The 20,804-nt window shown below is 40.6% G+C and overlaps 1 protein-coding gene across 1 annotated transcript in view; it reads right to left on the bottom strand.

Annotated features, from left to right (window-relative positions):
- LOC140565093 (uncharacterized) overlaps positions 1–20,804 on the bottom strand; it is a 475,962-nt gene that overhangs the window by 243,572 nt on the left and 211,586 nt on the right. The window lies entirely within an intron of this gene.

Genomic DNA, 20,804 nt, shown 5'->3' on the forward strand with positions numbered 1-20,804 from the left:
GATCTACTTTCAGGTAAAAAGGTGCGTCATGAGATCCTGTGTGACAAGAAAAAAGAAATTAAAAATATGTATAAAAACCGAATTAACACGTACCTGTCACACAGTTGCAGATTACTTGCAAGCCAGACAGACACCGTTCCAGATGCAGACAACAACTCGTAGGTGAGGATGGATTGCCCCTTGTTGGCCAGGTCCATTTTCAGGTAAAAAGGTGCGTCATGAGATCCTGTGTAACAAGAAATAAGAAAATCAATATATGTATAAAAACCGAATTAACACGTACCTGTTACACAGATGCAGATTAATTGCAAGATCCACTTTCAGGTAAAAATATGCGTCAGGTGGGTCATGAGATCCTGAAAATAAGAAAGACAAAAAAGAAAGTCAACACAGTTGCAGATTAATTGCAAGCCAGCCAGAGACTGATCCAAAAAAAAGAAATCAATATGTATAAAAAACGAATTAACACGTATCTTTTACACAGTTGCAGATTAATTGCAAGCCAGCCAGACACCGTTCCAGATGCAGACAACCACTCACAGCTTAAGATGGATTGCCCCTTGTTGGCCAGATCCACTTTCAGGTAAAAAGTTGCATCAGGTGGGTCATGACATCCTGAAAATAAGAAAGACAAAAAAGAAAGTCAATATAAGTATAGAAACTGAATGTTCACTTACCTGTGACTCAGTTGCAGATGAAAAGAAAGCCAGTCAGACACCATTCCAGATGCAGGCAACCTCTCACATCTGGACATGGATAGCCCCTTGTTGGCCGGATCCACTTTCAGGTAAAAAGATGCGTGATGGGATCCTGTGTGACAAAAAAAAAAATCAATATATGTATAAAAACCGAATTAACACGTACCTGTTACACAGTTGCAGATTAATTGCAAGCCAGCCAGACACCGTTTCAGATGCAGACAACCACTCGCAGCTGAAGATGGATTGCCCCTTGTTGGCCAGATCCACTTTCAGGTAAAAAGATGCGTGATGAGATCCTGTGTGACAAGAAAAAAGAAATTCAAAATATGTATAAATACCGAATTAACACGTACCTGTTACACAGTTGCAGATTACTTGCAAGCCAGCCAAACACCGTTCCAGATGCAGACAACAACTCGTAGGTGAAGATGGATTGCCCCTTGTTGGCCAGATCCACTTTCAGGCAAAAAGGTGCGTCATGAGATCCTGTGTGACAAGAAAAAAGAAAATCAATATATGTATAAAAAACGAATTAACACGTACCTGTTACACAGTTGCAGATTAATTCCAAGATCCACTTTCAGGTAAAAAGATGCATCAGGTGGGTCATGACATCCTGAAAATGAGAAAGACAAAAAAGAAAGTCAACACAGTAGCAGATTAATTGCAAGCCAGCCAGACACTGATCCAGAAATAAGAAATCATTATGTATAAAAAAAAAACGAATTAACACGTATCTGTTACACAGTTGCAGATTAATTGCAAGCCAGCCAGAAACCGTTCCAGATGCAGGAAACCTCTCACAGCTTGACATGGATAGCCCCTTGTTGGCCAGATCCACTGTCAGGTAAAAAGGTGCGTCGTGAGATCCTGTGTGAAAAGAAAAAAGAAAATCAATATATGTATAAAAACCGAATTAACACGTACCTGTTACACAGTTGCAGATTAATTGCAAGCCAGCCAGACAACGTTCCAGATGCAGACAACCACTCGCAGCTGAAGATGGATTGCCCCTTGTTGGCCAGATCCACTTTCAGGTAAAAAGGTGCATCAGGTGGGTCATGACATCCTGAAAATAAGAAAGACAAAAAAGAAAGTCAATATAAGTATAGAAACTGAATGTTCACTTACCTGTGACTCAGTTGCAGATGAAAAGAAAGCCAGTCAGACACCATTCCAGATGCAGGCAACCTCTCACATTTGGACATGGATAGCCCCTTGTTGGCCGGATCCACTTTCAGGTAAAAAGGTGCGTGATGGGATCCTGTGTGACAAGAAAAAAGAAAATCAATATATGTATAAAAACCGAATTAACACGTACCTGTTACGCAGTTGCAGATTAATTGCAAGCCAGCCAGATACCGTTCCAGATGCAGACAACCACTCGCAGCTGAAGATGGATTGCCCCTTGTCGGCCAGATCTACTTTCAGGTAAAAAGGTGCGTCATGAGATCCTGTGTGACAAGAAAAAAGAAATTAAAAATATGTATAAAAACCGAATTAACACGTACCTGTCACACAGTTGCAGATTACTTGCAAGCCAGACAGACACCGTTCCAGATGCAGACAACAACTCGTAGGTGAGGATGGATTGCCCCTTGTTGGCCAGGTCCATTTTCAGGTAAAAAGGTGCGTCATGAGATCCTGTGTAACAAGAAAAAAGAAAATCAATATATGTATAAAAACCGAATTAACACGTACCTGTTACACAGATGCAGATTAATTGCAAGATCCACTTTCAGGTAAAAATATGCGTCAGGTGGGTCATGAGATCCTGAAAATAAGAAAGACAAAAAAGAAAGTCAACACAGTTGCAGATTAATTGCAAGCCAGCCAGAGACTGATCCAAAAAAAAGAAATCAATATGTATAAAAAACGAATTAACACGTATCTTTTACACAGTTGCAGATTAATTGCAAGCCAGCCAGACACCGTTCCAGATGCAGACAACCACTCACAGCTTAAGATGGATTGCCCCTTGTTGGCCAGATCCACTTTCAGGTAAAAAGGTGCATCAGGTGGGTCATGACATCCTGAAAATAAGAAAGACAAAAAAGAAAGTCAATATAAGTATAGAAACTGAATGTTCACTTACCTGTAACTCAGTTCCAGATGAAAAGAAAGCCAGTCAGACACCATTCCAGATGCAGGCAACCTCTCACAGCTGGACATGGATAGCCCCTTGTTGGCCAGATCCACTTTCAGGCAAAAAGGTGCGTCATAAGATCCTGTGTGACAAGAAAAAAGAAAATCAATATATGTATAAAAAACGAATTAACACGTACCTGTTACACAGTTGCAGATTAATTCCAAGATCCACTTTCAGGTAAAAAGATGCGTCAGGTGGGTCATGACATCCTGAAAATGAGAAAGACAAAAAAGAAAGTCAGCAAAGTTGCAGATTAATTGCAAGCCAGCCAGACACTGATCCAGAAAAAAGAAATCATTATGTATAAAAAAAACGAATTAACACGTATCTTTTACACAGTTGCAGATTAATTGCAAGCCAGCCAGACACCGTTTCAGATGCAGACAACCACTCGCAGCTGAAGATGGATTGCCCCTTGTTGGCCAGATCCACTTTCAGGTAAAAAGATGCGTGATGAGATCCTGTGTGACAAGAAAAAAGAAATTCAAAATATGTATAAAAACCGAATTAACACATACCTGTCACACAGTTGCAGATTACTTGCAAGCCAGCCAAACACCGTTCCAGATGCAGACAACAACTCGTAGGTGAAGATGGATTGCCCCTTGTTGGCCAGGTCCACTTTCAGGTAAAAAGGTGCATCAGGTGGGTCATGACATCCTGAAAATAAGAAAGACAAAAAAGAAAGTCAATATAAGTATAGAAACTGAATGTTCACTTACCTGTGACTCAGTTGCAGATGAAAAGAAAGCCAGTCAGACACCATTCCAGATGCAGGCAACCTCTCACATCTGGACATGGATAGCCCCTTGTTGGCCGGATCCACTTTCAGGTAAAAAGATGCGTGATGGGATCCTGTGTGACAAAAAAAAAAATCAATATATGTATAAAAACCGAATTAACACGTACCTGTTACACAGTTGCAGATTAATTGCAAGCCAGCCAGACACCGTTTCAGATGCAGACAACCACTCGCAGCTGAAGATGGATTGCCCCTTGTTGGCCAGATCCACTTTCAGGTAAAAAGATGCGTGATGAGATCCTGTGTGACAAGAAAAAAGAAATTCAAAATATGTATAAATACCGAATTAACACGTACCTGTTACACAGTTGCAGATTACTTGCAAGCCAGCCAAACACCGTTCCAGATGCAGACAACAACTCGTAGGTGAAGATGGATTGCCCCTTGTTGGCCAGATCCACTTTCAGGCAAAAAGGTGCGTCATGAGATCCTGTGTGACAAGAAAAAAGAAAATCAATATATGTATAAAAAACGAATTAACACGTACCTGTTACACAGTTGCAGATTAATTCCAAGATCCACTTTCAGGTAAAAAGATGCATCAGGTGGGTCATGACATCCTGAAAATGAGAAAGACAAAAAAGAAAGTCAACACAGTAGCAGATTAATTGCAAGCCAGCCAGACACTGATCCAGAAATAAGAAATCATTAAGTATAAAAAAAAAACGAATTAACACGTATCTGTTACACAGTTGCAGATTAATTGCAAGCCAGCCAGAAACCGTTCCAGATGCAGGAAACCTCTCACAGCTTGACATGGATAGCCCCTTGTTGGCCAGATCCACTGTCAGGTAAAAAGGTGCGTCGTGAGATCCTGTGTGAAAAGAAAAAAGAAAATCAATATATGTATAAAAACCGAATTAACACGTACCTGTTACACAGTTGCAGATTAATTGCAAGCCAGCCAGACAACGTTCCAGATGCAGACAACCACTCGCAGCTGAAGATGGATTGCCCCTTGTTGGCCAGATCCACTTTCAGGTAAAAAGGTGCATCAGGTGGGTCATGACATCCTGAAAATAAGAAAGACAAAAAAGAAAGTCAATATAAGTATAGAAACTGAATGTTCACTTACCTGTGACTCAGTTGCAGATGAAAAGAAAGCCAGTCAGACACCATTCCAGATGCAGGCAACCTCTCACAGCTGGACATGGATAGCCCCTTGTTGGCCGGATCCACTTTCAGGTAAAAAGGTGCGTGATGGGATCCTGTGTGACAAGAAAAAAGAAAATCAATATATGTATAAAAACCGAATTAACACGTACCTGTTACGCAGTTGCAGATTAATTGCAAGCCAGCCAGATACCGTTCCAGATGCAGACAACCACTCGCAGCTGAAGATGGATTGCCCCTTGTCGGCCAGATCTACTTTCAGGTAAAAAGGTGCGTCATGAGATCCTGTGTGACAAGAAAAAAGAAATTAAAAATATGTATAAAAACCGAATTAACACGTACCTGTCACACAGTTGCAGATTACTTGCAAGCCAGCCAGACACCGTTCCAGATGCAGACAACAACTCGTAGGTGAAGATGGATTGCCCCTTGTTGGCCAGGTCCATTTTCAGGTAAAAAGGTGCGTCATGAGATCCTGTGTAACAAGAAAAAAGAAAATCAATATATGTATAAAAAACGAATTAACACGTACCTGTTACACAGATGCAGATTAATTGCAAGATCCACTTTCAGGTAAAAATATGCGTCAGGTGGGTCATGAGATCCTGAAAATAAGAAAGACAAAAAAGAAAGTCAACACAGTTGCAGATTAATTGCAAGCCAGCATGAGACTGATCCAAAAAAAAGAAATCAATATGTATAAAAAACGAATTAACACGTATCTTTTACACAGTTGCAGATTAATTGCAAGCCAGCCAGACAACGTTCCAGATGCAGACAACCACTCACAGCTTAAGATGGATTGCCCCTTGTTGGCCAGATCCACTTTCAGGTAAAAAGTTGCATCAGGTGAATCATGACATCCTGAAAATAAGAAAGACAAAAAAGAAAGTCAATATAAGTATAGAAACTGAATGTTCACTTACCTGTAACTCAGTTGCAGATGAAAAGAAAGCCAGTCAGACACCATTCCAGATGCAGGCAACCTCTCACAGCTGGACATGGATAGCCCCTTGTTGGCCGGATCCACTTTCAGGTAAAAAGGTGCGTGATGGGTTCCTGTGTGACAAGAAAAAAGAAAATCAATATATGTATAAAAACCGAATTAACACGTACCTGTTACACAGTTGCAGATTAATTGCAAGCCAGCCAGACACCGTTTCAGATACAGACAACCACTCGCAGCTGAAGATGGATTGCCCCTTGTCGGCCAGATCCACTTTCAGGTAAAAAGATGCGTGATGAGATCCTGTGTGACAAGAAAAAAGAAATTCAAAATATGTATAGAAACCGAATTAACACGTACCTGTTACACAGTTGCAGATTAATTGCAAGCCAGCCAGACACCGTTCCAGATGCAGACAACCACTCGTAGGTGAAGATGGATTGCCCCTTGTTGGCCAGGTCCACTTTCAGGTAAAAAGGTGCGTCATGAGATCCTGTGTAACAAGAAAAAAGAAAATCAATATATGTATAAAAACCGAATTAACACGTACCTGTTACACAGATGCAGATTAATTGCAAGATCCACTTTCAGGTAAAAATATGCGTCAGGTGGGTCATGAGATCCTGAAAATAAGAAAGACAAAAAAGAAAGTCAACACAGTTGCAGATTAATTGCAAGCCAGCCAGACACTGATCCAAAAAAAAGAAATCAATATGTTTAAAAAACGAATTAACACGTATCTTTTACACAGTTGCAGATTAATTGCAAGCCAACCAGACACCGTTCCAGATGCAGACAACCACTCACAGCTGAAGATGGATTGCCCCTTGTTGGCCAGATCCACTTTCAGGTAAAAAGTTGCATCAGGTGGGTCATGACATCCTGAAAATAAGAAAGACAAAAAAGAAAGTCTATATAAGTATAGAAACTGAATGTTCACTTACTCAGTTGCAGATGAAAAGAAAGCCAGTCAGACACCATTCCAGATGCAGGCAACCTCTCACAGCTGGACATGGATAGTCCCTTGTTGGCCGGATCCACTTTCAGGTAAAAAGGTGCGTGATGGGATCCTGTGTGACAACAAAAAAGAAAATCAATATATGTATAAAAACTGAAATAACATGTACCTGTTACACAGTTGCAGATTAATTGCAAGCCAGCCGGACAAAGTTCCAGATGCAGACAACCACTCGCAGCTGAAGATGGATTGCCCCTTGTTGGCCAGATCCACTTTCAGGCAAAAAGGTGCGTCATGAGGTCCTGTGTGACAAGAAAAAAGAAAATCAATATATGTATAAAAACCGAATTAACACGTACCTGTTACACAGTTGCAGATTAATTCCAAGATCCACTTTCAGGTAAAAAGATGCGTCAGGTGGGTCATGACATCCTGAAAATGAGAAAGACAAAAAAGAAAGTCAACACAGTAGCAGATTAATTGCAAGCCAGCCAGACACTGATCCAGAAATAAGAAATCATTATGTATAAAAAAACCGAATTAACACGTATCTTTTACACAGTTGCAGATTAATTGCAAGCCAGCCAGACACCGTTCCAGATGCAGACAACCACTCACAGCTGAAGATGGATTGCCCCTTGTTGGCCAGATCCACTTTCAGGTAAACAGTTGCGTCAGGTGGGTCATGACATCCTAAAAATAAGAAAGACAAAAAAGAAAGTACATATAAGTATAGAAACTGAATGTTCACTTACCTGTAACTCAGTTGCAGATGAAAAGAAAGCCAGTCAGACACCATTCCAGATGCAGGCAACCTCTCACAGCTGGACATGGATAGCCCCTTGTTGGCCAGATCCACTTTCAGGTCAAAAGGTGCGTCATGAGATCCTGTGTGATAAGAAAAAAGAAAATCAATAAATGTATAAAAACCGAATTAACACGTACCTGTTACACAGTTGCAGATTAATTGCAAGCCAGCCAGACAACGTTCCAGATGCAGACAACCACTCGCAGCTGAAGATGGATTGCCCCTTGTTGGCCAGATCCACTTTCAGGTAAAAAGGTGCATCAGGTGGGTCATGACATCCTGAAAATAAGAAAGACAAAAAAGAAAGTCAATGTAAGTATAGAAACTGAATGTTCACTTACCTGTGACTCAGTTGCAGATGAAAAGAAAGCCAGTCAGACACCATTCCAGATGCAGGCAACCTCTCACATCTGGACATGTATAGCCACTTGTTGGCCGGATCCACTTTCAGGTAAAAAGGTGCGTGATGGGATCCTGTGTGACAAAAAAAAAAATCAATATATGTATAAAAACCGAATTAACACGTATCTTTTACACAGTTGCAGATTAATTTCAAGCCAGCCAGACACCGTTTCAGATACAGACAACCACTCGCAGCTGAAGATGGATTGCCCCTTGTTGGCCAGATCCACTTTCAGGTAAAAAGATGCGTGATGAGATCCTGTGTGACAAGAAAAAAGAAATTCAAAATATGTATAAAAACCGAATTAACACGTACCTGCTACACAGTTGCAGATTAATTGCAAGCCAGCCAGACACCGTTCCAGATGCAGACAACCACTCGTAGGTGAAGATGGATTGCCCCTTGTTGGCCAGGTCCACTTTCAGGTAAAAAGGTGCGTCATGAGATCCTGTGTAACAAGAAAAAAGAAAATCAATATATGTATAAAAACCGAATTAACACGTACCTGTTACACAGTTGCAGATTAATTCCAAGATCCACTTTCAGGTAAAAAGATGCGTCAGGTGGGTCATGACATCCTGAAAATGAGAAAGACAAAAAAGAAAGTCAACACAGTAGCAGATTAATTGCAAGCCAGCCAGACACTGATCCAGAAATAAGAAATCATTATGTATAAAAAAAACGAATTAACACGTATCTTTTACACAGTTGCAGATTAATTGCAAGCCAGCCAGACACTGATCCAAAAAAAAGAAATCAATATGTTTAAAAAACGAATTAACACGTATCTTTTACACAGTTGCAGATTAATTGCAAGCCAGCCAGACACCGTTCCAGATGCAGACAACCACTCACAGCTGAAGATGGATTGCCCCTTGTTGGCCAGATCCACTTTCAGGCAAAAAGGTGCGTCATGAGGTCCTGTGTGACAAGAAAAAAGAAAATCAATATATGTATAAAAACCGAATTAACACGTACCTGTTACACAGTTGCAGATTAATTCCAAGATCCACTTTCAGGTAAAAAGATGCGTCAGGTGGGTCATGACATCCTGAAAATGAGAAAGACAAAAAAGAAAGTCAACACAGTAGCAGATTAATTGCATGCCAGCCAGACACTGATCCAGAAATAAGAAATCATTATGTATAAAAAAACCGAATTAACACCTATCTTTTACACAGTTGCAGATTAATTGCAAGCCAGCCAGACACCGTTCCAGATGCAGACAACCACTCACAGCTGAAGATGGATTGCCCCTTGTTGGCCAGATCCACTTTCAGGTAAACAGTTGCGTCAGGTGGGTCATGACATCCTAAAAATAAGAAAGACAAAAAAGAAAGTACATATAAGTATAGAAACTGAATGTTCACTTACCTGTAACTCAGTTGCAGATGAAAAGAAAGCCAGTCAGACACCATTCCAGATGCAGGCAACCTCTCACAGCTGGACATGGATAGCCCCTTGTTGGCCAGATCCACTTTCAGGTCAAAAGGTGCGTCATGAGATCCTGTGTGATAAGAAAAAAGAAAATCAATAAATGTATAAAAACCGAATTAACACGTACCTGTTACACAGTTGCAGATTAATTGCAAGCCAGCCAGACAACGTTCCAGATGCAGACAACCACTCGCAGCTGAAGATGGATTGCCCCTTGTTGGCCAGATCCACTTTCAGGTAAAAAGGTGCATCAGGTGGGTCATGACATCCTGAAAATAAGAAAGACAAAAAAGAAAGTCAATGTAAGTATAGAAACTGAATGTTCACTTACCTGTGACTCAGTTGCAGATGAAAAGAAAGCCAGTCAGACACCATTCCAGATGCAGGCAACCTCTCACATCTGGACATGTATAGCCACTTGTTGGCCGGATCCACTTTCAGGTAAAAAGGTGCGTGATGGGATCCTGTGTGACAAAAAAAAAAATCAATATATGTATAAAAACCGAATTAACACGTATCTTTTACACAGTTGCAGATTAATTTCAAGCCAGCCAGACACCGTTTCAGATACAGACAACCACTCGCAGCTGAAGATGGATTGCCCCTTGTTGGCCAGATCCACTTTCAGGTAAAAAGATGCGTGATGAGATCCTGTGTGACAAGAAAAAAGAAATTCAAAATATGTATAAAAACCGAATTAACACGTACCTGTTACACAGTTGCAGATTAATTGCAAGCCAGCCAGACACCGTTCCAGATGCAGACAACCACTCGTAGGTGAAGATGGATTGCCCCTTGTTAGCCAGGTCCACTTTCAGGTAAAAAGGTGCGTCATGAGATCCTGTGTAACAAGAAAAAAGAAAATCAATATATGTATAAAAACCGAATTAACACGTACCTGTTACACAGTTGCAGATTAATTCCAAGATCCACTTTCAGGTAAAAAGATGCGTCAGGTGGGTCATGACATCCTGAAAATGAGAAAGACAAAAAAGAAAGTCAACACAGTAGCAGATTAATTGCAAGCCAGCCAGACACTGATCCAGAAATAAGAAATCATTATGTATAAAAAAAACGAATTAACACGTATCTTTTACACAGTTGCAGATTAATTGCAAGCCAGCCAGACACTGATCCAAAAAAAAGAAATCAATATGTTTAAAAAACGAATTAACACGTATCTTTTACACAGTTGCAGATTAATTGCAAGCCAGCCAGACACCGTTCCAGATGCAGACAACCACTCACAGCTGAAGATGGATTGCCCCTTGTTGGCCAGATCCACTTTCAGGTAAAAAGTTGCATCAGGTGGGTCATGACATCCTGAAAATAAGAAAGACAAAAAAGAAAGTCTATATAAATATAGAAACTGAATGTTCACTTACCTGTTACACAGTTGCAGATGAAAAGAAAGCCAGTCAGACACCATTCCAGATGCAGGGCACCTCTCACAGCTGGACATGGATAGCCCCTTGTTGGCCGGATCCACTTTCAGGTAAAAAGGTGCGTGATGGGATCCTGTGTGACAAGAAAAAAGAAAATCAATATATGTATAAAAACAGAATTAACACTTACCTGTTACGCAGTTGCAGATTAATTGCAAGCCAGCCAGATACCGTTCCAGATGCAGACAACCACTCGCAGCTGAAGATGGATTGCCCCTTGTCGGCCAGATCTACTTTCAGGTAAAAAGGTGCGTCATGAGATCCTGTGTGACAAGAAAAAAGAAATTAAAAATATGTATAAAAACCGAATTAACACGTACCTGTCACACAGTTGCAGATTACTTGCAAGCCAGACAGACACCGTTCCAGATGCAGACAACAACTCGTAGGTGAGGATGGATTGCCCCTTGTTGGCCAGGTCCATTTTCAGGTAAAAAGGTGCGTCATGAGATCCTGTGTAACAAGAAAAAAGAAAATCAATATATGTATAAAAACCGAATTAACACGTACCTGTTACACAGATGCAGATTAATTGCAAGATCCACTTTCAGGTAAAAATATGCGTCAGGTGGGTCATGAGATCCTGAAAATAAGAAAGACAAAAAAGAAAGTCAACACAGTTGCAGATTAATTGCAAGCCAGCCAGAGACTGATCCAAAAAAAAGAAATCAATATGTATAAAAAACTAATTAACACGTATCTTTTACACAGTTGCAGATTAATTGCAAGCCAGCCAGACACCGTTCCAGATGCAGACAACCACTCACAGCTTAAGATGGATTGCCCCTTGTTGGCCAGATCCACTTTCAGGTAAAAAGTTGCATCAGGTGGGTCATGACATCCTGAAAATAAGAAAGACAAAAAAGAAAGTCAATATAAGTATAGAAACTGAATGTTCACTTACCTGTAACTCAGTTCCAGATGAAAAGAAAGCCAGTCAGACACCATTCCAGATGCAGGCAACCTCTCACAGCTGGACATGGATAGCCCCTTGTTGGCCGGATCCACTTTCAGGTAAAAAGGTGCGTGATGGGATCCTGTGTGACAAGAAAAAAGAAAATCAATATATGTATAAAAACCGAATTAACACGTACCTGTTACGCAGTTGCAGATTAATTGCAAGCCAGCCAGATACCGTTCCAGATGCAGACAACCACTCGCAGCTGAAGATGGATTGCCCCTTGTCGGCCAGATCTACTTTCAGGTAAAAAGGTGCGTCATGAGATCCTGTGTGACAAGAAAAAAGAAATTAAAAATATGTATAAAAACCGAATTAACACGTACCTGTCACACAGTTGCAGATTACTTGCAAGCCAGCCAGACACCGTTCCAGATGCAGACAACAACTCGTAGGTGAAGATGGATTGCCCCTTGTTGGCCAGGTCCATTTTCAGGTAAAAAGGTGCGTCATGAGATCCTGTGTAACAAGAAAAAAGAAAATCAATATATGTATAAAAAACGAATTAACACGTACCTGTTACACAGATGCAGATTAATTGCAAGATCCACTTTCAGGTAAAAATATGCGTCAGGTGGGTCATGAGATCCTGAAAATAAGAAAGACAAAAAAGAAAGTCAACACAGTTGCAGATTAATTGCAAGCCAGCCAGAGACTGATCCAAAAAAAAGAAATCAATATGTATAAAAAACGAATTAACACGTATCTTTTACACAGTTGCAGATTAATTGCAAGCCAGCCAGACAACGTTCCAGATGCAGACAACCACTCACAGCTTAAGATGGATTGCCCCTTGTTGGCCAGATCCACTTTCAGGTAAAAAGTTGCATCAGGTGGGTCATGACATCCTGAAAATAAGAAAGACAAAAAAGAAAGTCAATATAAGTATAGAAACTGAATGTTCACTTACCTGTAACTCAGTTGCAGATGAAAAGAAAGCCAGTCAGACACCATTCCAGATGCAGGCAACCTCTCACAGCTGGACATGGATAGCCCCTTGTTGGCCGGATCCACTTTCAGGTAAAAAGGTGCGTGATGGGTTCCTGTGTGACAAGAAAAAAGAAAATCAATATATGTATAAAAACCGAATTAACACGTACCTGTTACACAGTTGCAGATTAATTGCAAGCCAGCCAGACACCGTTTCAGATACAGACAACCACTCGCAGCTGAAGATGGATTGCCCCTTGTCGGCCAGATCCACGTTCAGGTAAAAAGATGCGTGATGAGATCCTGTGTGACAAGAAAAAAGAAATTCAAAATATGTATAGAAACCGAATTAACACGTACCTGTTACACAGTTGCAGATTAATTGCAAGCCAGCCAGACACCGTTCCAGATGCAGACAACCACTCGTAGGTGAAGATGGATTGCCCCTTGTTGGCCAGGTCCACTTTCAGGTAAAAAGGTGCGTCATGAGATCCTGTGTAACAAGAAAAAAGAAAATCAATATATGTATAAAAACCGAATTAACACGTACCTGTTACACAGATGCAGATTAATTGCAAGATCCACTTTCAGGTAAAAATATGCGTCAGGTGGGTCATGAGATCCTGAAAATAAGAAAGACAAAAAAGAAAGTCAACACAGTTGCAGATTAATTGCAAGCCAGCCAGACACTGATCCAAAAAAAAGAAATCAATATGTTTAAAAAACGAATTAACACGTATCTTTTACACAGTTGCAGATTAATTGCAAGCCAACCAGACACCGTTCCAGATGCAGACAACCACTCACAGCTGAAGATGGATTGCCCCTTGTTGGCCAGATCCACTTTCAGGTAAAAAGTTGCATCAGGTGGGTCATGACATCCTGAAAATAAGAAAGACAAAAAAGAAAGTCTATATAAGTATAGAAACTGAATGTTCACTTACTCAGTTGCAGATGAAAAGAAAGCCAGTCAGACACCATTCCAGATGCAGGCAACCTCTCACAGCTGGACATGGATAGTCCCTTGTTGGCCGGATCCACTTTCAGGTAAAAAGGTGCGTGATGGGATCCTGTGTGACAACAAAAAAGAAAATCAATATATGTATAAAAACTGAAATAACATGTACCTGTTACACAGTTGCAGATTAATTGCAAGCCAGCCGGACAAAGTTCCAGATGCAGACAACCACTCGCAGCTGAAGATGGATTGCCCCTTGTTGGCCAGATCCACTTTCAGGCAAAAAGGTGCGTCATGAGGTCCTGTGTGACAAGAAAAAAGAAAATCAATATATGTATAAAAACCGAATTAACACGTACCTGTTACACAGTTGCAGATTAATTCCAAGATCCACTTTCAGGTAAAAAGATGCGTCAGGTGGGTCATGACATCCTGAAAATGAGAAAGACAAAAAAGAAAGTCAACACAGTAGCAGATTAATTGCAAGCCAGCCAGACACTGATCCAGAAATAAGAAATCATTATGTATAAAAAAACCGAATTAACACGTATCTTTTACACAGTTGCAGATTAATTGCAAGCCAGCCAGACACCGTTCCAGATGCAGACAACCACTCACAGCTGAAGATGGATTGCCCCTTGTTGGCCAGATCCACTTTCAGGTAAACAGTTGCGTCAGGTGGGTCATGACATCCTAAAAATAAGAAAGACAAAAAAGAAAGTACATATAAGTATAGAAACTGAATGTTCACTTACCTGTAACTCAGTTGCAGATGAAAAGAAAGCCAGTCAGACACCATTCCAGATGCAGGCAACCTCTCACAGCTGGACATGGATAGCCCCTTGTTGGCCAGATCCACTTTCAGGTCAAAAGGTGCGTCATGAGATCCTGTGTGATAAGAAAAAAGAAAATCAATAAATGTATAAAAACCGAATTAACACGTACCTGTTACACAGTTGCAGATTAATTGCAAGCCAGCCAGACACCGTTTCAGATACAGACAACCACTCGCAGCTGAAGATGGATTGCCCCTTGTTGGCCAGATCCACTTTCAGGTAAAAAGATGCGTGATGAGATCCTGTGTGACAAGAAAAAAGAAATTCAAAATATGTATAAAAACCGAATTAACACGTACCTGCTACACAGTTGCAGATTAATTCCAAGATCCACTTTCAGGTAAAAAGATGCGTCAGGTGGGTCATGACATCCTGAAAATGAGAAAGACAAAAAAGAAAGTCAACACAGTAGCAGATTAATTGCAAGCCAGCCAGACACTGATCCAGAAATAAGAAATCATTATGTATAAAAAAAACGAATTAACACGTATCTTTTACACAGTTGCAGATTAATTGCAAGCCAGCCAGACACTGATCCAAAAAAAAGAAATCAATATGTTTAAAAAACGAATTAACACGTATCTTTTACACAGTTGCAGATTAATTGCAAGCCAGCCAGACACCGTTCCAGATGCAGACAACCACTCACAGCTGAAGATGGATTGCCCCTTGTTGGCCAGATCCACTTTCAGGCAAAAAGGTGCGTCATGAGGTCCTGTGTGACAAGAAAAAAGAAAATCAATATATGTATAAAAACCGAATTAACACGTACCTGTTACACAGTTGCAGATTAATTCCAAGATCCACTTTCAGGTAAAAAGATGCGTCAGGTGGGTCATGACATCCTGAAAATGAGAAAGACAAAAAAGAAAGTCAACACAGTAGCAGATTAATTGCAAGCCAGCCAGACACTGATCCAGAAATAAGAAATCATTATGTATAAAAAAACCGAATTAACACGTATCTTTTACACAGTTGCAGATTAATTGCAAGCCAGCCAGACACCGTTCCAGATGCAGACAACCACTCACAGCTGAAGATGGATTGCCCCTTGTTGGCCAGATCCACTTTCAGGTAAACAGTTGCGTCAGGTGGGTCATGACATCCTAAAAATAAGAAAGACAAAAAAGAAAGTACATATAAGTATAGAAACTGAATGTTCACTTACCTGTAACTCAGTTGCAGATGAAAAGAAAGCCAGTCAGACACCATTCCAGATGCAGGCAACCTCTCACAGCTGGACATGGATAGCCCCTTGTTGGCCAGATCCACTTTCAGGTCAAAAGGTGCGTCATGAGATCCTGTGTGATAAGAAAAAAGAAAATCAATAAATGTATAAAAACCGAATTAACACGTACCTGTTACACAGTTGCAGATTAATTGCAAGCCAGCCAGACAACGTTCCAGATGCAGACAACCACTCGCAGCTGAAGATGGATTGCCCCTTGTTGGCCAGATCCACTTTCAGGTAAAAAGGTGCATCAGGTGGGTCATGACATCCTGAAAATAAGAAAGACAAAAAAGAAAGTCAATGTAAGTATAGAAACTGAATGTTCACTTACCTGTGACTCAGTTGCAGATGAAAAGAAAGCCAGTCAGACACCATTCCAGATGCAGGCAACCTCTCACATCTGGACATGTATAGCCACTTGTTGGCCGGATCCACTTTCAGGTAAAAAGGTGCGTGATGGGATCCTGTGTGACAAAAAAAAAAATCAATATATGTATAAAAACCGAATTAACACGTATCTTTTACACAGTTGCAGATTAATTTCAAGCCAGCCAGACACCGTTTCAGATACAGACAACCACTCGCAGCTGAAGATGGATTGCCCCTTGTTGGCCAGATCCACTTTCAGGTAAAAAGATGCGTGATGAGATCCTGTGTGACAAGAAAAAAGAAATTCAAAATATGTATAAAAACCGAATTAACACGTACCTGTTACACAGTTGCAGATTAATTGCAAGCCAGCCAGACACCGTTCCAGATGCAGACAACCACTCGTAGGTGAAGATGGATTGCCCCTTGTTGGCCAGGTCCACTTTCAGGTAAAAAGGTGCGTCATGAGATCCTGTGTAACAAGAAAAAAGAAAATCAATATATGTATAAAAACCGAATTAACACGTACCTGTTACACAGTTGCAGATTAATTCCAAGATCCACTTTCAGGTAAAAAGATGCGTCAGGTGGGTCATGACATCCTGAAAATGAGAAAGACAAAAAAGAAAGTCAACACAGTAGCAGATTAATTGCAAGCCAGCCAGACACTGATCCAGAAATAAGAAATCATTATGTATAAAAAAAACGAATTAACACGTATCTTTTACACAGTTGCAGATTAATTGCAAGCCAGCCAGACACTGATCCAAAAAAAAGAAATCAATATGTTTAAAAAACGAATTAACACGTATCTTTTACACAGTTGCAGATTAATTGCAAGCCAGCCAGACACCGTTCCAGATGCAGACAACCACTCACAGCTGAAGATGGATTGCCCCTTGTTGGCCAGATCCACTTTCAGGTAAAAAGTTGCATCAGGTGGGTCATGACATCCTGAAAATAAGAAAGACAAAAAAGAAAGTCTATATAAATATAGAAACTGAATGTTCACTTACCTGTTACACAGTTGCAGATGAAAAGAAAGCCAGTCAGACACCATTCCAGATGCAGGGCACCTCTCACAGCTGGACATGGATAGCCCCTTGTTGGCCGGATCCACTTTCAGGTAAAAAGGTGCGTGATGGGATCCTGTGTGACAAGAAAAAAGAAAATCAATATATGTATAAAAACCGAATTAACACGTACCTGTTACACAGTTGCAGATTAATTGCAAGCCAGCCAGACAACGTTCCAGATGCAGACAACCACTCGCAGCTGAAGATGGATTGCCCCTTGTTGGCCAGATCCACTTTCAGGCAAAAAGGTGCGTCATGAGATCCTGTGTGACAAGAAAAAAGAAAATCAATATATGTATAAAAAAAGAATTAACACGTACCTGTTACACAGTTGCAGATTAATTCCAAGATCCACTTTCAGGTAAAAAGATGCGTCAGGTGGGTCATGACATCCTGAAAATGAGAAAGACAAAAAAGAAAGTCAACACAGTAGCAGATTAATTGCAAGCCAGCCAGACACTGATCCAGAAATAAGAAATCATTATGTATAAAAAAACCGAATTAACACGTATCTTTTACACAGTTGCAGATTAATTGCAAGCCAGCCAGACACCGTTCCAGATGCAGACAACCACTCACAGCTGAAGATGGATTGCCCCTTGTTGGCCAGATCCACTTTCAGGTAAAAAGTTGCATCAGGTGGGTCATGACATCCTGAAAATAAGAAAGACAAAAAAGAAAGTCAATATAAGTATAGAAACTGAATGTTCACTTACCTGTAACTCAGTTGCAGATGAAAAGAAAGCCAGTCAGACACCATTCCAGATGCAGGCAACCTCTCACAGCTGGACATGGATAGCCCCTTGTTGGCCGGATCCACTTTCAGGTAAAAAGGTGCGTGATGGGATCCTGTGTGACAAGAAAAAAGAAAATCAATATATGTATAAAAACCGAATTAACACGTACCTGTTACGCAGTTGCAGATTAATTGCAAGCCAGCCAGATACCGTTCCAGATGCAGACAACCACTCGCAGCTGAAGATGGATTGCCCCTTGTCGGCCAGATCTACTTTCAGGTAAAAAGGTGCGTCATGAGATCCTGTGTGACAAGAAAAAAGAAAATCAATATATGTATAAAAACCGAATTAACACATACCTGTTAAACAGTTGCAGATTAATTCCAAGATCCACCTTCAGGTAAAAAGATGCGTCAGGTGGGTCACGACATCCTGAAAATGAGAAAGACAAAAAAGAAAGTCAACACAGTAGCACATTAATTGCAAGCCAGCCAGACACTGATCCAGAAATAAGAAATCATTATGTATAAAAAAACCCGAATTAACACGTATCTTTTACACAGTTGCAGATTAATTGCAAGCCAGCCAGACACCGTTCCAGATGCAGACAACCACTCACAGCTGAAGATGGATTGCCCCTTGTTGGCCAGATCCACTTTCAGGTAAACAGTTGCGTCAGGTGGGTCATGACATCCTAAAAATAAGAAAGACAAAAAAGAAAGTACATATAAGTATAGAAACTGAATGTTCACTTACCTGTAACTCAGTTGCAGATGAAAAGAAAGCCAGTCAGACACCATTCCAGATGCAGGCAACCTCTCACAGCTGGATATGGATAGCCCCTTGTTGGCCAGATCCACTTTCAGGTAAAAAGGTGCGTCATGAGATCCTGTGTGATAAGAAAAAAGAAAATCAATATATGTAAAAAAACCGAATTAACACGTACCTGTTACACAGTTGCAGATTAATTGCAAGCCAGCCAGACAACGTTCCAGATGCAGACAACCACTCGCAGCTGAAGATGGATTGCCCCTTGTTGGCCAGATCCACTTTCAGGTAAAAAGGTGCATCAGGTGGGTCATGACATCCTGAAAATAAGAAAGACAAAAAAGAAAGTCAATATAAGTATAGAAACTGAATTTTCATTTACCTGTAACTCAGTTCCAGATGAAAAGAAAGCCAGTCAGACACCATTCCAGATGCAGGCAACCTCTCACAGCTGGACATGGATAGTCCCTTGTTGGCCGGATCCACTTTCAGGTAAAAAGGTGCGTGATGGGATCCTGTGTGACAAGAAAAAAGAAAATCAATATATGTATAAAAACCGAAATAACATGTACCTGTTATACAGTTGCAGATTAATTGCAAGCCAGCCGGACAAAGTTCCAGATGCAGACAACCACTCGCAGCTGAAGATGGATTGCCCCTTGTTGGCCAGATCAACTTTCAGGCAAAAAGGTGCGTCATGAGATCCTGTGTGACAAGAAAAAAGAAAATCAATATATGTATAAAAACCGAATTAACACGTACCTGTTACACAGTTGCAGATTAATTCCAAGATCCACTTTCAGGTTTAAAGATGCGTCAGGTGGGTCATGACATCCTGAAAATGAGAAAGACAAAAAAGAAAGTCAACACAGTAGCAGATTAATTGCAAGCCAGCCAGACACTGATCCAGAAATAAAAAATCATTATGTATAAAAAAACCGAATTAACACGTATCTTTTACACAGTTGCAGATTAATTGCAAGCCAGCCAGACACCGTTCCAGATGCAGACAACCACTCACAGCTGAAGATGGATTGCCCCTTGTTGGCCAGATCCACTTTCAGGTAAAAAGTTGCATCAGGTGGGTCATGACATCCTGAAAATAAGAAAGACAAAAAAGAAAGTCTATATAAGTATAGAAACTGAATGTTCACTTACCTGTTACACAGTTGCAGATGAAAACAAACCCAGTCAGACACCATTCCAGATGCAGGGCACCTCTCACAGCTGGACATGGATAGCCCCTTGTTGGCCGGATCCACTTTCAGGTAAAAAGGTGCGTGATGGGATCCTGTGTGACAAGAAAAAAGAAAATCAATATATGTATAAAAACCGAATTAACACGTACCTGTTACACAGTTGCAGATTAATTGCAAGATCCACTTTCAGGTAAAAAGATGCACCTGGTGGGTCATGTGATCCTGAAAATAAGAAAGACAAAAGAAAGTCAACACAGTTGCAGATTAATTGCAAGCCAGCCAGACACTGATCCAAAAAAAAGAAATCAATATGTATAAAAAACGAATTAACACATATCTTTTACACAGTTGCAGATTAATTGCAAGCCAGCCAGACACCGTTCCAGATGCAGACAACCACTCACAGCTTAAGATGGATTGCCCCTTGTTGGCCAGATCCACTTTCAGGTAAAAAGTTGCATCAGGTGGGTCATGACATCCTGAAAATAAGAAAGACAAAAAAGAAAGTCAATATAAGTATAGAAACTGAATGTTCACTTACCTGTAACTCAGTTGCAGATGAAAAGAAAGCCAGTCAGACACCATTCCAGATGCAGGCAACCTCTCACATCTGGACATGGATAGCCACTTGTTGGCCGGATCCACTTTCAGGTAAAAAGGTGCGTGATGGGATCCTGTGTGACAAAAAAAATCAATATATGTATAAAAACCGAATTAACACGTACCTGTTACACAGTTGCAGATTAATTGCAAGCCAGCCAGACAACGTTCCAGATGCAGACAACCACTCGCAGCTGAAGATGGATTGCCCCTTGTTGGCCAGATCCACTTTCAGGCAAAAAGGTGCGTCATGAGATCCTGTGTGACAAGAAAATAGAAAATCAATATATGTATAAAAAACGAATTAACACGTACCTGTTACACAGTTGCAGATTAATTCCAAGATCCACTTTCAGGTAAAAAGATGCGTCAGGTCGGTC

The sequence above is a fragment of the Salminus brasiliensis genome, chromosome 11, assembly GCF_030463535.1.
Source record: "Salminus brasiliensis chromosome 11, fSalBra1.hap2, whole genome shotgun sequence".
NCBI classification, from domain to species: domain Eukaryota; kingdom Metazoa; phylum Chordata; class Actinopteri; order Characiformes; family Bryconidae; genus Salminus; species Salminus brasiliensis.